Source organism: Pristis pectinata, chromosome 20, assembly GCF_009764475.1.
Source record: "Pristis pectinata isolate sPriPec2 chromosome 20, sPriPec2.1.pri, whole genome shotgun sequence".
Lineage (NCBI taxonomy): Eukaryota > Metazoa > Chordata > Chondrichthyes > Rhinopristiformes > Pristidae > Pristis > Pristis pectinata.
This window is the reverse complement of record NC_067424.1, coordinates 22,045,126-22,063,113: the sequence shown is the minus strand read 5'-3', so window position 1 is coordinate 22,063,113 and position 17,988 is coordinate 22,045,126. Positions and strand designations below refer to the sequence as shown.

The 17,988-nt window shown below is 41.3% G+C and overlaps 1 protein-coding gene across 1 annotated transcript in view; it reads left to right on the top strand.

The window, feature by feature from the left end:
- The window catches only part of LOC127580660 (suppressor of cytokine signaling 2-like), a 166,769-nt gene extending 149,555 nt beyond the window's left edge, over positions 1–17,214 (top strand). The window contains exons 5-6 of the transcript XR_007957854.1: positions 16,832–17,048; positions 17,156–17,214. The gene's annotated coding sequence lies outside the window, so the exon portion shown is untranslated. The remainder of the gene's footprint in view (positions 1–16,831; positions 17,049–17,155) is intronic.
- The last annotated feature ends 774 nt before the right edge of the window (positions 17,215–17,988 follow it).

Sequence of the window (17,988 nt, the reverse complement as noted above, 5' to 3'; positions counted from 1 at the left end):
AAGCTGATTTCAACCACATCACTCTGGGAAACCACTCGGACATTTGTCCACATGGAGACTGAGCCATCTCCTAGCAGTTGTCTTGTGCCTCCTGGTGGCCAATCAGAATACTTGTGCTCAGAGAATAAATTAAAATGGGGTTGCGAATCTGATGAAAAAGAACAAATAAAAATTTATAGCTTAGATTAGGTTTATTAGCCAATCACGCAGCTCTATCTCACTGTTAGAATCTTCTACCTAGGCTCAATCTCTGATAACATTTAGGCATGGGCTGATAAGCCGCAAGTAGCATTCATGGTATACAAATTGTAGGCGATGAAGATCTCCAACAAGGTAGGGTCTATCTACCTAATCTAGATATTGTTTTGCAACACCATTACTGAGACCACCACCATCAACAACCTTAAGGTCACCATTGACCCGAAACTTAACTGGACCATGTCTACAGAAGGACATCAGATGCTCTTTATCCTATAGTGAGTGATTCAACTCCCTACTACCCAAAGACTTTCCATCATCTACATGGCAAAAGTCAAGAATGTGATAGAATTCTCTCTGCTTGCTTAGAGTGCAGCTCCAGCAATACTCAAGAGGCTCAACACCATCCAGGTCAAAACAGACTACTTGACAAACTAAACACTTAATCTGCCCTGAACACACCTTAGGTGCAGCGTGTATGATCTACAAAATGTACTGAAGTTACTCAGCTGAGCTACTTCTCAACCACCTCATAAACCCATGACGTCTACTGCCAGGCTGGCACATGAGAACCCCAACACCTACAGGCTCCCCTTAAAGTCACACAGCATTTTGACTTGGAAATATATTGTTTCTTCTTATTTACTGAGTCTGAACTCCTTCCCAACAGCATTATCTTCACCAGAAAGACTACAGTTTTCAAGAAAGTGACTCAACATCATCTTCTCAAAGGCACTTATGGATGGGCAGTAAATGCAGACCTTGTCAGTGATACCCAGATCCCAAAAAGTGAATTTTAAGAAGTCTTTTTAAAAAAAATCCTTCCGTGTACTAGGGTGATGATCTCAGTTACTGACCCACTTATTTTATCTATACCCTTTTTAATTCAGCATACAATAGCTATTTCTCTGCCTCTGTGCTGATGAAAAGAAACTCATTTTCACCTACATCTCCTTGCAACTAAATTCTCTCATTGCAGATAATGTTTCCATGATATTTTGCAGTATCTCTCCTCAGCCTTCCAGTTGTTCTGAAATTAATGTGCTCAATTTTAGGCACAAAATTGCTGCCTAACCTGCGATTTCCAAAGAAATAACATTACTTAGTTGCCTTTGTGCTTGGTCCATAGCCCCACCCATTCAATTATTTCCAGTGTTTTATGTTTTATATCAGATTTCTAGTGACCACATTTTGCTTTTGCCCTTGATTTATTGCAGTTTTTGAGACAATCTGTACTTGTGCGGAACAGGGTGCAGAGGAGATTCACCAGGATATTGCCTAGAATAGAGCATTATGATTATAAGGAGATATTGGAAAGATTGGATTTGTTTCCCTGGAGTGGAGAAGTATGGGGGATGAGGTGGGGCAGGGGGTGACCTGATAGAAGTGTATAAAATTATGAGTGGGATAGGTAGGGTAGACTGTAAAAAAAAATCTCTTGGTGGGAGTGTCAAAGACAAGAGGACATAGGTTTAAGGTGAGAGGTAAAAGGTTTAGAGAACTTTTTCACACAGGTGGTTGGTATCTTGAATGTGCTGCCTGAAGAAATAGTAGAGGTAGATTCTCTCACAACATTTAAAAAGCATCTAGACAAGTACTTAAATCACCAGTGCATGAACCTAAAGCAGGTGAGTGGGATTAGTGGAGGTAGGTTCAAAAGGGCAGCATAAACATGGTGGGCTGAAGATCCTATTGCTGTGCTGTGTGACTGTGTGACTCTACAAAACCATTTTACTTCAAAACAAAAACAAGGCTGAAAAATGCTCTTGTGAACACTTCTAGAGTATAATTACATTTTTCCTATTAATAGAACATAAAAGTCTGACATTTACATGGCCTTACTGTGGTGGAAATTGTGTTACTCTACTTCACACATTTTCCTCTCTGTGGTGGCCACAGGTGATTAACTTTGCCAAAATATTTCTGATGTCCTGCTGCCTGCCAGTATCCAATGATTGAAACCTAGTGACAGGCCCTTGCTGAGCTTAGTAGAAATGTTGAGCTATCTTTTGATCATTCTGTTAATCAATCATTTGAACAAACGACAAGATTATTGGGTGAGGTGCGTAGGAACTTATTTTCCCAAAGGGTAGTGTATCTCTGGAATTCTCTGTTCCAGAGGGTTGTGAAAACTAGATCATTAAAGGTATTTAAAGAGGAAGTAGATAAATTTTTGAAACATCAGGGAAGTGAGAGCACTGACATGGAGGAGATGTGGCCTGCGGCAGATTAGCCATGATCATGTTGAGTGGTGTGATGGGCCTGCTCCTGTTTTCTTATTCTTATGATTTCCCACTGCCAATGGTTAAATTGTGGCTTCAGGAGACAAGGCTTAGTCGAGCTAGTTTTTTTTCTTTAACAGTTCCGTAAGCTGTCAGCAATATAGATAGTGGAATATTGAAGCAAATTTGTGAAATATCCAGTGTTGCTGGTAATGTCTTTTTTCCCACCAGTTTTATAGCTGCTTACTTATTTCTTGAACGATTCAAGAGTTATATATTTATAAATTATGAAAAAAAACACTAACATAAGAGTAAATATCTGTTATAAGATCTTCCCCTTCCTCCGGTATCGAAAGAAATGCAGGTTATGAGAGTGATACTGTTGTCCTGAAATTAATTTTCCCCTTCTGTCCACTGTAAGTAACACAGTGCCACGAGGTCGATTTGTATAAATACCTTCATTAGCAGTGCACCGCTAGGAGAATTCTCTTCAGCACTCACTAAGAGTCGCTTCCCGAGCTCTCTCAGTACAAAGGGGTAGACAGAGATTTATACAGGTATTGTCACGCACCCTTTAATGAGTCAGGTACCGGAGTTCTTGGTTGAGCAGGAAACGGACAAAGGGCTACTGCAGATGGACAAAGAGCAGCCTCACACCACAGGTTCAGTTAATCGTTTTGCAATCGGGTGAGACAAAGGCAGGTATCACCTTCATTGTTTGAGACAGCCTTCCCATTTCCCATCATCTCCATAGTCAAGCATAATGGGAATCCAATTAAGTTCCAGACACAGCAATTACCACACAGCACCCAGCCCAGGTAAGCAGTGGTGTGGCTGTTCTGGCCTGAAGGACACTTTTTAAATCAGTATTTCGAGCAGCCATAATTCTCATCCGTCTTAAGATATGAATACAGTTATAGTTTATTAATCCTACATCTCCTCAATACAATAACATTGCTCTTCCTTATTTATTTAGTCACACCTGCTATAGACTTTTCATTATAACTCTGCAAATCACAATATAGCATTCAATATTGTTGGTTCAGTTTCTATTTCACAGAATGTCATTTCTTCTGACCTTGTTTTCTTTCATTCATAACACTCAATCTTTCAATCAATATAAACCATTTTGCAAACATGTATAGTGTAAGGTTGAAACTTCTTGTAGGAGTGGAGCTAATCTTCAGAACTAATAGAAAACTACCCAATCTATGGTCACTCACTTCAAAGCTGTGTTTCCATAAACTCAGTGGATGAGCTGCATATGCAGACAATATTTATGCATACTCAGTGGCCAAGTTCCAAGCCCTCACCAGCTTGTACACTGAAGCATAGGAGAGCTTGAGCTTTACACTCAACATCTGCAAGACAGAGGTCCTGTCCTTGTACACAACCACCTTCCAACGGTTCATGGCCAAACCCTGGAAAACGTGAACCACATCTCATCTCTTAGGAACCATCTCTCAGCAAAGGCAGACTTCAACGATGGAATTCAATGAGTGAGCACAGATTTGGCGGACAAGTATTTTGAAGTTGAAGACCTCAGACTTGCTATGAAACTCATCATCAACAAAGCGCCAATGATCCCTGCTCGCTTCTACGCTTCTGAGACATGGACTGCCTGTCGCCAGCACCTGAAGGCTGTCTCCACAATATCCACCAGATCCAGTGGAAAGGTAAGTGAACCAATGCCAGCGTGATCTCCCAGGCCAACATCCTCAGTTACACTCAGTCAGCTCTCTTGGCCAGACCACATTGTTTTCATGCCTGCCAACAGGCACTCTATTTCAAATTCCGTCCTGGGAAGAGAGTGTCAGGCTCCATAAAAAATGACAACATCCTGGGAATCTCTGGTGTGTGACTAGTGGAGAAGGAACATTCAGAAAGCTATCGAAAACTTCAAGGCCACGCATTGGTCACACACAGAAACCCTATGTAAACAGTGCAAGGAGTGCACCATCTCATAAGCTACCCACACATCCACCTCCAGCCCCATCTGAGGCAGAGTCAACATCTTCTACGTTGGCTCCATCAGTCACCTCATAACCTACCAAACTGGAGAGGAAGCAAGTCCACTCTCAGTCTCGAGTGACCACCTAAGGTAGGGTACATAATTAAATTATTCAATTTTATAATTTGAGAAGATCTACCTGTGTACCTCCCACAGTGTTTCACTCCAGATAGATTATGTACTAACCAGTATGTGGGACTCTTGCTATGGAAGCATACATACAATGAAACCTATGGATGGAGTAACACACACAAAATGCTGGAGGAACTCAGCAGGTCAGGCAGCATCTATGGAGGGAAATGAATTCCCTCCAGAACGTTCATTTTCCTCCATAGATGCTGCCTGACCTGCTGAGTTCCTCCAGCATTTTGTGTGTGTTGCTCCAGATTTCCAGCATCTGCAGAATCTCTTGTGAAACCTGTGGTTGGAACTGGTACTGCATGCGATATAATGGATTTTGCAACCTGAACATATTTCTCACAAAACATTTAGTTGAACTTTGTGCCTCAGGAACAGGATATTACATAATACAATGATGAAAATTTCCTTGCAACTGTTTGCTTCCAGCTGCTTTAATTTTGCAGGATTTGTGGTTAAAAACCCATTTACACATATAAATGCAGCCTTTCACCACACTGGCATATAGAACATAGAACATTACAGCACAGTAAGGCCCTTCCGCCCACAATGTTGTGCTGACATAGCTAGGGCAGTGGAAGAGAAGCAGTTTCAAGGCAACTTCAGAGTACAGACTGCTCCATAATGAAGGAAGAAGTGCTAGATGTTCCCCTGTGGACCTTGTTGATTGACCCATTTTTCTGAAGATACAAATTCACCCAGCAAAGTGTTCTAAGCAGGTACTTGTATAGATCTTTTCACTTGCAGCAAACTGCAAGGTTTTATCCAGCTGAGAATATACTTTGCTGATTACAAAACAACTTAAAATCCAGGAGGATATTGCAAAAGCTTTTAACGGAATCCTGTATTTCCTGTATTTGATATGGCCATTCTCACTTCCCACTTAAGTATTAGGCACAAAGTAACTGTATTAAACCATCAGGGATTTCACACACCAAAGCAGAATTTAAAAACAACAACACTGTACCAGACAGTTTATTGTATGGTTTTGAATTATTTGGCTTTACTTCTTAACTCCTATCTGCTAGAGTTCCAGATGTTGTTTTCCCTTTTCCTCCCTCCCTGTCAAATCCTGGATTCTCTGAGAGGAAGAAGCATTTCAGAGGGAAAACAAGTTTTTAATTCAGTTTCACTGGGAATACTCTGATGAACGAGACTGTACATTTGTAGGGAAAGTTGAAAGTATTTTGCTGGTATAGACAAAATTTAGTGAATCTTTTTCCATGAAAAAGTAAACCATGTTTTAACTTTTTGTTTTATCCATCCCAAATTTCCCCTCACAAATGATATCAATCATTTCAGGGCTATTTGTAGAAGGAAATTTACATAAATTATTTCAAAACCAATTATTCAGTCTTATGAGGTGATTTCAACAATATTCACTCAGTAAGGCCCTGGGGAAGGATAGATTTAACTTTTCAATTGAACTTTCATCATAACTGACATACAAGGGTTGGAAAAACCGTGGATAAAATTTAACTTGTGTCCAGTCACATAGCATGTATTAATGGCTGAACTTCTGCTATACAGTTGAACGTTCATGGCTCTAAAATGCAGCATTGTGAGTACTGCTGGTATTAGGGAATGTGGTTTTACTCTGGATAGTGCTTGAAAATGGATGTAGGGATCCTGGTGTAATAGAGCCATGCCTAGCCTCTGATACTGACAGTACACTAACTTCACGCTGCCTGTTCAATTAAGTGATTACCAGCTGTGACTTATGGCAGCCTGTTGCTTTTTGGATGCACGACTCAGCAGAGGACCCAATTGCATAACAGCCTACCATGGTTTAAAGCCAGCCTCCACTACACAGGTAAGACTTCCCTCACTTAATGGAAAGGTGTACTGTGGATATAGCAGGTGCTGCAGAGGTTCAGGAATTCATTGTGACCTGGGCAACTTTCCATACAGCACCAGAGAAAGCAGGCATCATGGTTTTCCATTGCCACAATGAAAAATTGAAGGAAGAGACGTAGTACAGGGGAGATGTTAGTGATATGACAGCACAGAAAAAGGCCTTTCGGTTCACAATGTCCAGGCCAACCATCAAAGTACCTCTCTATGCTAATCCCATTTGACAGCACTTGCTCTGTAGCCTTCTATGCCCTGGTGATTCAAGTGCTGATCTAGGTACTTAGAGTCGTAGAGACATGGGGAGATACACGTAAAAACAGGTCCTTTGGCCCACCAGGTCTGCAGTGGTCATCAAACACCTATTTTTACACTAATCCTATTCTAACCCATGTTATTCTGTCCACATTCTGTAACTACCCACCCCAGATTCTACCACTCATCTATACACTAGGGGTAATTTACAACGGCCTATTAACTTACCAATGCTCACATTTTTGGGGGAATTAGAGGAAACCTGAGCACTCAGAAGAAATCCACACTGTGACAGAGAGAACATGCAAACTGCACACAGACAGCACCAGAGGTCAGGATTGAACCAGCACTACTAGCTGTGCCATTTGTGCCACCCCACTTCTTACATGTTGTGAGAATACCTGCATTCCACCTTCTCACCAATCTCTGGGTGAAAAGGTTATTCCTTGGATCCCTCTAAACCTTTTACACCTGACCATAAACCTATGCCCTCTAATTTTAGGTACCTCTGCCATGGAGAATAGTTTCGTACTACCTGCCCCATCTTTGTCCTTTAAAATTTTGTATCTTTCTGTCGGAACCCCCTCAGTCTCCTCCACTCCAAGGAAAACAAACCCTGTCTATCCAGTCTCTCCTCATAGTTGAAGTGCTCCATCCCAGGCAACATCCTGGTGAACCTCTTCTGTATCCTTTCCACTGTAATCATGTCCTACCTGCAGGGACCCAGGAGGCCCTTGAGACACATAATGTGAAGGCATTGGAAGGGGAAAGCTGTGGGTGCAGGGGTGGATGATATTTATTAACCCACACATGGAGGGTCAAGATCAGTGAATGCAAATTCAAGTGCCTTTTCTTACCAATTACATCAACAGCCTCCTGTACTGCTCAATGCACACCCCCATCATTCATACACCAACAACAACTATCAATCAGAACTAGTACTTGTCATTCTTTTGCTCCGCCACACCTTCCAGTGCTTAACGTTCCTGCCAGCCTTATTTTTCATCTCGCAACTTGCACATGCTGCCTGCTATTCAATCATAATAGGCATTACACCTAAACATTTTTGTGCCAGTCGCTGACACACTTTCTTTTACAGGGCAAGGTGACACAAAATCACAAGCAGCAGCAACTAAGCTGAGGCTGGCAAACACTGATGAATCACTTTGCCCATTGGGGGAAACTATGCAAATTGTCATTGGGGTATCCACCACTACATCTGTGCCAGTAATGAGGCTGAATCCATTGAAGATGACAGTATTGTCAGACCTATTCCTTCTTCTCATATCCCACTTTGCCTTACAGCCCCAGTCTCTTCTGTTTTACAAAATACAGCTGAAAAAAAAGCCTCTTACCCACCTCCTGCTGCCCTTGGCATCAACCATACTAAAGGGTATTCCTGTTTTAGATAGCCAAGAGCTGGCTAATTGTCTGTAGGAGGCGAAGTAAACAATGAAGGGGAGGACGCGTCACTCAAATTAATGCCTGCTCACCAGCTCTGCTGTTGAAACAGTGCATTATTTAGAGGTTAGTTTACAGGTGGCATCTATGACCAGCAACCCAGGCCATGGGAAAACTATAGTGCAGTTGCCAGCACTCCAGAGGGTCAGATCACACAAGAGTTCTGCTGCAGTTGGGAAAGGGTGCCCTTCCCACATCAAAAGTGGGCAGTCTTCCACTGCCATGCCACAGCCACTGAAAGTTGATTGATGCCATGACCTTCCTACTTCCCACAAACATCAGCTCCACACATCTTAGCATCCATATCACTGTAAAAGGCAGTCTCTTGCCATAGGTGTTTATATGCTGGACAAGCACCACATTAGAATAAATTTAGCACCCAAATGGCAAAACAACTGATCCATAGAGATGGGTTTGGCAACCGCTTATCAGGGTGCCTATCAATGTCCAATCCTTGACTTTCTGTTTTGCATGTCATGCCCAGTTTAAGCTGTCAACCACTGTTCTTTAGCCACAAGAGAACAAGGATAAATTAGGACTCAGTCAAGTGAGAGAAACTAATATTCATATTTACTTACTGCTTTCATAAAACAATATTTTTCAGTTTAGTTTTATGCACTGCAGGAAATGGGTGGTTTTATATTTATTAGAAATGGTTATCTCTTCATGGTTTTATTACAATATTGTTAAAATCTTCTTCACTATGACCTTTAATAAACAATAAATGCATCAAAAAATTGCACAGAGAATTGAGGATGAGCACTCTGTACTTTCACTTCTACCACATGGAATTGCTCGGATGAGATTTCCTCTTTTTGATGGCAATGAATGAAATAAAGTACAGCTAATTGAGGGTAGTGCAGTAGATGTGGTCTTCATGGATTTTAATAAGGCGTTTGACAAGGTTCCGCATGGTAGGCTTCTTCAGAAGGTCAGAGGCCAAGGGATCCAGGGAGGCTTGGCCGTGTGGATTCAGAATTGGCTTGCCTGTAGAAAGCAGAGGGTTGTGGTGGAGGGAGTGCATTCAGATTGGAGGGCTGTGACTAGTGGTGTCCCACAGGGATCGGTTCTGGGACCTCCACTTTTTGTGATATTTATTAATGACTTAGATGAGGGGGTGGAAGGGTGGGTTAGCAAGTTTGCAGATGACACAAAGATCAGTGGTGTTGTGGATAGTGTGGAGGGCTGTCGAAGCTTGCAGAGAGATATTGATAGGATGCAGAGCTGGGCTGACAAGTGGCAGATGGAGTTCAATCCGGAGAAGTGTGAAGTGGTACGCTTTGGAAGGACAAACTCCAAGGCGGAATACAAGGTAAATGCAGGATTCTGGGCAGTGTAGAGGAGCAGAGGGATCTGGGGATTCATATCCACAGATCACTGAAAGTTGCCTCACAGGTGGATAGGGTAGTTAAGAAAGCTTATGGGATGTTAGCTTTCATAAGTCGTGGGATTGAGTTTAAGAACCACAAAATAATGATGCAGCTTTACAAAACTCTGGTTAGATCACACTTAGAGTACTGTGTCCAGTTCTGGTCGCCTCATTATAGGAAGGATGTGGAGGTGTTGGAAAGGGTGCAGAGGAGAGTTACCAGGATACTGCCTGGATTAGAGAGTATGGATTATGAGGAGAGACTAAAGGAGCTAGGGCTTTACTCATTGGAGAGAAAGAGGATGAGGGGAGACATGATAGAGGTATACAAAATATTAAGAGGAATAGATAGAGTGGACAGCCAGCGCCTCTTTCCCAGGGCACCAATGCTCAATACAAGAGGGCATGGCTTTAAGGTAATGGGTGGGAAGTTCAAGGGAGATGTCAGAGGGAGGTTTTTCACCCAGAGAGTGGTTGGTGCATGGAATGCGCTGCCTGGGGTGGTGGTGGAGGCTGATACGTTGGTCAAGTTCAAGAGATTGTTAGATAAGCATATGGAGGAATTTAAGATAGAGGGATATGTGGGAGGAAGGGGTTAGATAGTCTTAGGAGTGGTTTGAAGGTCGGCATGACATAGTGGGCCGAAGGGCCTGTATTGTGCTGTATTGTTCTATGGCTCTATGGTTCTAATTCTTTGAGACATACAGCTAAAACTATCACTACACAGTTTCGACTAAGTACAATGCAAGTACAAAGCAGAAATCATTTTGCTTTTTGACAAGCATGATACAGAATTAAGTAACATAATTATAAATAACACACCTTTATCAGTTAGCCTTTCACAGTACTCTGTTCATTCGGAAGTGTGCTTGTTTTATCCATAATGGTATTGTGAAAGGAATTGTTTTATAATAATTTATTTTGTTTCATGTGTGGCTATGAAGCAGTTAGATTATTACATCTTTGCATTTTACTGGTGTTTATAAGTTTTGTGAAATGTCTCTGCTGGATTCTCAGTGCTTATAAGTTTGTTCTTTTTATTGATTGTTTCAAGTCTTTTCTAGAAACAGAAATGTAGAATGATATGTTGCTACAGCACTGAATTATTGCACACACCTGGAATAAATAATCCAAAATATATATCAAAATTACGAGTAAATATTTGTTTTCAAATGCTTCATTAGCTAAGCAGAGCCTAACTTTCACTCTTTAAAAGAACAACTATGCAAATGAACAGTGCAATATGATGTGCTTTATGAGCTGGGTATGCTTTTACAGCTCTTCATGTTGTAGTACAAATGGCTCAATGGACCAAGGTACAGATTGCAAGATGCATACTTTTATAGGTCTTCTATAAAAAACTGGAGCCTAGCAGACGCCCAGAGCAAAAAATAAACCTCTGTGGAGAAAATAGCTGTGTTAATCGGATTCCAACTGTGCACAATATATCTTCTGACTCTGCCATGAGTGAACCACAATTGTAAAGCTCATTATCTGTCACCATTACGATTAAGCAGTGTACTACAGAGGCTGATTTTATGAATGTGTTTTGAAAGAGCAAGCCTCTCAATTAGAGCATGCATTTAGGAGACTGGCCCTTACATCTGTTACTCCATTAAAAAGCATGTGTACACAGTTTTGTTTTAATTCAAAGGATATGATGTCATTGGCAAGGCCAGTTTTTATCCCTAAATGCCCTTGACATTTTCTTGATCTGCTCCAGTCCTTGTGGTGAACATTCTCCTTCAGTGCCCAGGCAGGAGTTCATGGATACAACTCAGAGAGAGTGATGTGAATTGGGTCAAGATGATTTGTTGACTTCAATGAAAACGTGGATCTGGTGCTGGTGTTCCAATGCATCTGCTGCCTTTGTTCTTCAGATGGTAGAAGTCAGAGGTCAGGGAAGAGCTGTCAAAGAAGCCTTGTTGACTTGCTGCTCTCTAATTTGTGTATGATACACACTGCAGCTGCATTATATAATTGGAAAAGTTGGTGTTGGTTTCAAGGTGCTGCTTAGGATGCCAATAAGCGATTACATCCTGGATGGTGTAAAGCATCTTGAGATTTTTTAAAGCCGCACTCAAACTGACATGTGGAGAGGATTTCATCACACTTCTCATTTGTAACTTTTTGATGTTGAAGATGGTACAAGAAGGCAGTCTCTGACTGTATCTGATTAGTGCTAATCCCCCAGCATTGGTGATGGAGGATTACTGAGGATACTGCTATTGAATGTCAAGGAGAGGTAATGAAGAACTCACTTGTTGGAGATAATCATTGTTTGGTGCTTGTGTGTGCAAATTTTACTTGCCACTTATCAGCTGAAATCTGAATGTTGTCTGGGTATCAATCTCCTTCTGTCCTGTGAAAGAGAAATAGGCAGATCAAGCAGGAGAGTTTGCAGAGGTTTCCCATGGTACAGGACGCCATTAGCCACACGTGCACTATGTTGAGGTGCGTCAAGTCAGGTACCTGGAACAAAAGTCTTCTACTCCCTCAGTATCTAACAGCCAGCACAATATCATGCAGATAAGATCTAGGTAGGGGGCAGGCACAGTAATGTAGCGGTTGGTGTAACGCTTTACAGCACCAGCAACCTGGGTTCAATTCCAGCCGCTATCTGTAAGGAGTATGTACATTCTCCCCATGTCTGCATGGGTTTCCTCCGGGTTCTCCATTTTCCTCCCACATTCCAAAGGCATACGGGTTAGGAAGTTGTGGGCATGCTATGTTGGCGCAGGAAGCGTGGCGACACTTGCGGGCTGCCCCCAGAACACTCTATACAAAAAGATGTATTTCACTGAGTATTTTGATGTACGTGTGACTAATAAAGATATCTTATCTTAGTGTCACAATATGTTCATTCTATGACAGTCACCTGAGCCAACTGTACTCCAACCAGCAAGGCAAATTGAAGGATGGCTACCGGGTGAGAAAATAACTCAATGAAGTAATTCCAGTGTGCAAGCATGTGTCCAAAACAGGCATAAATCAAGAGCCAAGCAATCTCATCTTGATATTGATAGACCAAGCAAAGATGCCACAATTCTGCTGCCAGGTTTGGTCTGGAAGAGCCCTGCAGTACTCACCTGACTGAGTGTAAAGATTGTCATGTAGCTACATGTGGCACAATCTTTGATCATGAGCTTTTGCCACCTCCTAAAAAGCACAAAGATGAGGATCAAGAGCCTGAGGAGAAAACAGAGGAGATGGATTTGAAGGAGGAATGGGGGCTGTGACTTCATCGGTCCCTTTTTGCCTGGGCTCTACATGAACAAATGATTTATGTGTAATACCAATTAACCCTATTCCCCATTCACCAACAATTCCATACTGCTTGGCTTTCCTCTGCACCAATCATCACACCATTCCCCTTCCTGGAATGAGAAATACAAGCCAACACAAAATACACATTACAAGTTATCATCTCCGAGCATTCTCTTAGTTCCCTCTCTGCTTCATGCTTTTGTCTACCCACTTCTGGACTGCTTCCACCGTGGCTACCACATGTCAATTGGTGAGTTGTGAAGACTGCAACTGCCTTGGACGAGGGCCTCAAGCAGCTCTAAACCTGAACAGGTCGAGCTGAAAACTATTTCATTGCAGCAGTCTGGACTGGTCGATGACAAGCAATAGCACTGAGCATCATCAGGATGCTGGGTTGGGAACACGAATGCTCTTGTCCAGAGAAAGGTTAAAAGGTTCCTACTCAATGGAGCCACTGCCTTTTAGCATCCCAGTGCCTATTTTCTAGGGTGAAACAAGTTAATTCTCTTTTTCTTCTATATATAAAACTTTTTCATAATTATACCCCTTCCAAGTTATCTTTTATTCTTTTCTATCTTGGAATAACAAGCCTCAGCATGTTCAATGTTTCCTGAAATGCATTATCTCCCAGTTCTGCTAATATCTTATAAGTCTTTTGAAACTTTCATCACTGCCCATAGTAATACTGGGGAGCAAAACTGTGCACAGTGCTGAAGTTGTGGTATAACCGAGGTCCTAAATAGGTTTAATTAATTGGAAGATAGCAGCACATTTTGTTACCTAAGAAATCCTGACAGTTCTGTCAGTTCACCAAACCACAATTTCTCTGTAATCAGAGCATCTCAGTAAGTTTAGCATAAATTATTTGCTTTTCAGTTCTAACCCTCTAGCAATGAATTCCAGTATTACTGAATATTGGCAAAAAAACATTTTATTTCTATCAGTATGCTCCCAGTCTGTATCTGCCAGAATGGATTCTGTTACAATATAAAGGCTGGATTAAATTAGGACCAAAATCATATTAATGTTGCAAAAGTAATTTGCAAGGACAGTGTTGATAGCAAACAAATTGGACTGCAAAGCCATTCCATTTTCACAGTGACTCTGATTATTCTTTTAGCAGTATTTTTAGTGACATTTTTAGTGTCAAAATGGTGTCAAATTTAACTACAGATGACAGATAATATTGGCTTTGTGTTTATTACAAGATGATGTGCTTCACTATGGTTTCACTGCTGAAGAATTTGTACACAGACTTGTTTATTGAAACCTCTTCACAGTCACAGTATGATTACAGACTCGTGTGAAAACTAGTTACTTTGAAGGATCTTCTTGTTCATATCTAACAAGAATTGTACTGAACATAAAGCCATAACACCCAGAATGAATTGCAGCACCCTCCATAGGGGAACAAGCCAAGGGGGTTAAATGGGGGTTTGGAGTGGAATTCTCATTAGGGTTTTCCTTGCTCCCTTGCTGTAACATTGAAGGGCTACTTAATCACCCCTCCAATACCTCACCACCTAAAGGTACAAACCTGAACACTGTTTCTTCAAGGTTTCTGCATCTTCCCTCAAAGTGATGTTGAGCCAGTAATGGAGAACCAAGAGGAGAAGGTCGGTGCTGGGAGCCAGTGTAAGTGAAAATGTTAGATCTTTGTATGATAAAGAGATGGAAAAGTACTGGAAAAGTGAAGTGCCTCAATAGACATAGAAAGAATGAGACCAGGAGCGAAATGAATGAATGCTTCTTCCATTTGATGAGCTCTGATCGTTGTGGGTCGGAAGAATGTGGGTTATTGATGGACCTTAGGCACTGAGTAAATAGTCTATGCTGATAGTTCAGTGTATTGCTGAGAAGATGCTGCATTATTAGATGAAGGTAAAATATCCCTTGGCACTATTCAAAACACAATTCTCCTGATATGCCACCTAAAAGTCTTCCCTTTGCTAAAAAAAAGATGCTCTTGAGGCTTTTCTGTGTATCAACTGGAAACTGTGCTTACCCATATAACAATGCTACCTGTACTTTTAATTCATTGGATGTGAAATGTTTTGAGCTAACCTAAAGAATATGATATGGTGCCAATTTGTTAATACTTACTCTGAAACTTGCTGTTGAAAGTTGGCAGTGTTGTTACCAATTGTTGCACATTGATCTGCTCAGATTACAGCACCAATTCTCCCATGGGATACTGAGTGTTGAAAGATCCAGGATGAAGGAGTAGCCTTGAAGGCCTGTTGTTTGCTAAGATGTACTCTGAGGGTTAGCAGGCTTTAATAAATATCCAACCACTAACTGCAAACACATTGAAATAGAGTGCGTCAGGCAATTCACTGGTTTACTCAATTGTTACTAAATCGCAGAGAATGCTAACCACAAATAGACTGTACTGAAGTATTATTTACTAAAGCATTAAAGTTAAATTGATAAAAAATTACATTTATTTTCTGGTAATATCTATGTGTTCATCAGATATGGAAGAAAATAAAGGAGAATCATGTCAATCCGATACTTAATGCTTTTTAAACTGTAAAATTCAAATATGATGAATTGGATCAAGTAAAGTAAAGTTTGTTGTTTCTTGCACTGACCTGTTACAGTCCTTGGATTTTTCAGCTCTTCCAACTGTTTATTCACCTGGCATAGTTTAGTATGAAACTGCCCAGAGCTAACACAGATTGTTGCAAGCCGTAATCTGACTACATTCTACATAAATCATGACCTGGATTACTTTTATGACAGTCTTTGTTATTAATGGTTAAAATGATAAATGATGCAACAAATATTTCCATAACTGCATAAATGTAACTTCAGGACCAATCTGAAAGATTCTGAGAACACTCAAATTTATACTTGTGGGATTTCTTTCAGTAAGCAAAATGATTTATATATCTAGCTTGGTTCAGTTTAGAATCTCCCACTGGATTTTAGGTTTATAGTCAAGGCTGTCACACCCATGCAGTGCAGAGGGAGTGCCACAGTGTGGTAGGTGCCTTCCTCTGATGGAGATATTAAACCCTGGGTCTTTTGACCTTTCTGCAGCTACCAATGAAAGTTAAAGACAATGGGATTCCATTCTCTCCTGAAACATCACCAACAGGGAGAAATTAGAAAATCCACATAGGCAGGAAATGTGGATCAAATTCCAAACAAAGTAATTTATTTGGAGTCAACTAACAAGTTTAAGAGGAAACTATTGAAAAGATGAATGTAAAATTATAAAGCTGTTGTACCAAGAATCACAGAAGGGTCTCTATGTTATTTAGATAGCTCTTTTTCAGAGTTAAATGTTCACTTCCAACAACTTCTCCCAACCCACTGCCACTTCCACCCATCAGGGTCTCCTGTATGACCAACATTCCCCAAATACCTCACGTCCCTGGACCTCAACCTGATTGCCAGTCTGCCTAAACCTCTTATTATTGCACACTAAGAGTTTACCACCTATCCAATGACCATGCTGTCAACTCCTATTCGATGCCCATATTGATGGGGGGAGAGTGGGTCATCCTCCAGTTTTGTCCCCTCTCCCACCCTCCCCCTAGCCCCCCCCCCCTTCACTCATCATTGTTCCCTTCCCCCTCCTGGCTCCATCTACCCACTTCACACACAGGTTCCCCCCCCCCACCCCACATCTGGTTCAACTGTTGTTCAGCTCTCCCCTAATAGCTCCCATTCTCACCTCCTTTACTTATCCAAATCTAATCCAAATAAGCAGGAACACAGTACTTTGTGATCCTGCTTATCCCCCTCCAGCAGCTGTCTCCCATCTTCATACTCCCCTCCTCCCACCTTGTTCCATCTGTATTTTTTCTTTTTCCTCTCTCTTTCTCTGCCTCCATCTATCATTCACCTGCCGCTCTCCTCCAATTCCACCCCCACTCGCCTCCCCTGCCTGGCACCACCTGCCTGTCATCTTACACCCCTCCTCAGTCCACCAATCGCTTTGGACTCCTTTCTTGCCACTCCTCTTTATACTGGTCATCTTGTCTCTCCACTCTCAGTCCTGATGCTGGGTTTCAACGTGAAACATCGACAATTCCTTTCCTCCCACAGATGCTGCTCGACCTGCTGAGTTCCCCCAGCAGATTGTTTGTTGCTCCAGATTCCAGCATCTGCAGTCTCTTGTGTCTCTGAAGATTGAAAGATACTGGATATCATAAACCTGCTGGAACTGCCAGGATTTGCAGTTGGGTTCCCAGCAGGCTATGGAATATGTTCGCCAGGATACATATTGTGGTGAAAACAATCACTCATGCTCTCCATTCTTCAGGTCAGAAGCACATTTATTTTGATTGATCTTACACGAGCAAGTGGGAGATGGTAGTTCATGTTTTCTCAGCTGATTGTATACAATGTACCTCTTTTATACCTACACAGAGACATGGTACAACATCTTTTATCATCATAGAGCCAATCAGCCAAATGCCTTCCCATCTTTGATCTATCATCCTGCTTGTTTCCTTACAGACCTTCAAGGCTGAAATGCCGATTAACTATCAAGTTGGTGAGTATGCACCATCCATCTTTACTCATGGAAAATATAACCCTCTGTGCCCCTCATCCTTATATCTTTACTATTCCATCTACAGTATGCATCTAAAAATGTCTTAAAAACAGCAAATGCTTGGGATATTCAACAGATTACGCAGCATCTGTGGAGGGAGGAACAGGTTGATGGCCTTTCATCAACTCCAAACCAATAGCTTTGTCTCTTTCTCCACAGATACCACCTAAGTATCTCCAGCATTTTCTGTTTTCATTTCAGATCTTCAGCATCTGCAGGTTTTGCTTTTCAATCTCAAACCATGATGTTACCCAATGGTGGAGTAGAATATTTTCTTTCCTGACCAATTTATTGCAGTTGATGTTGTCTCTGTTTTTACAATCTTTGGATACCAGAGAAATAAACACATTCTTTCAAACAAAATTTCTTACCCTTCAAACCACAAGTCAGATTAATCAGGGAAAAGTTGTAGATTTTAAGTGATCAGAGACATTTATAGCACAAACACCTGCATATGGAAAAATTACAAATATGTAACCTTTTTCTCTCTCTCACTAATATAAAACTGAATTAGCACCAGTACTATACAATTTGTACGTAGGTTTTCATTTATCACTACAGTCTCTTTAGGTATTTATTTCAATCTCTGTGGAGCAGTAAGTGGGAGAAAACAGCTGAAGTTACCTGAACCAGAACAAAAATGAAA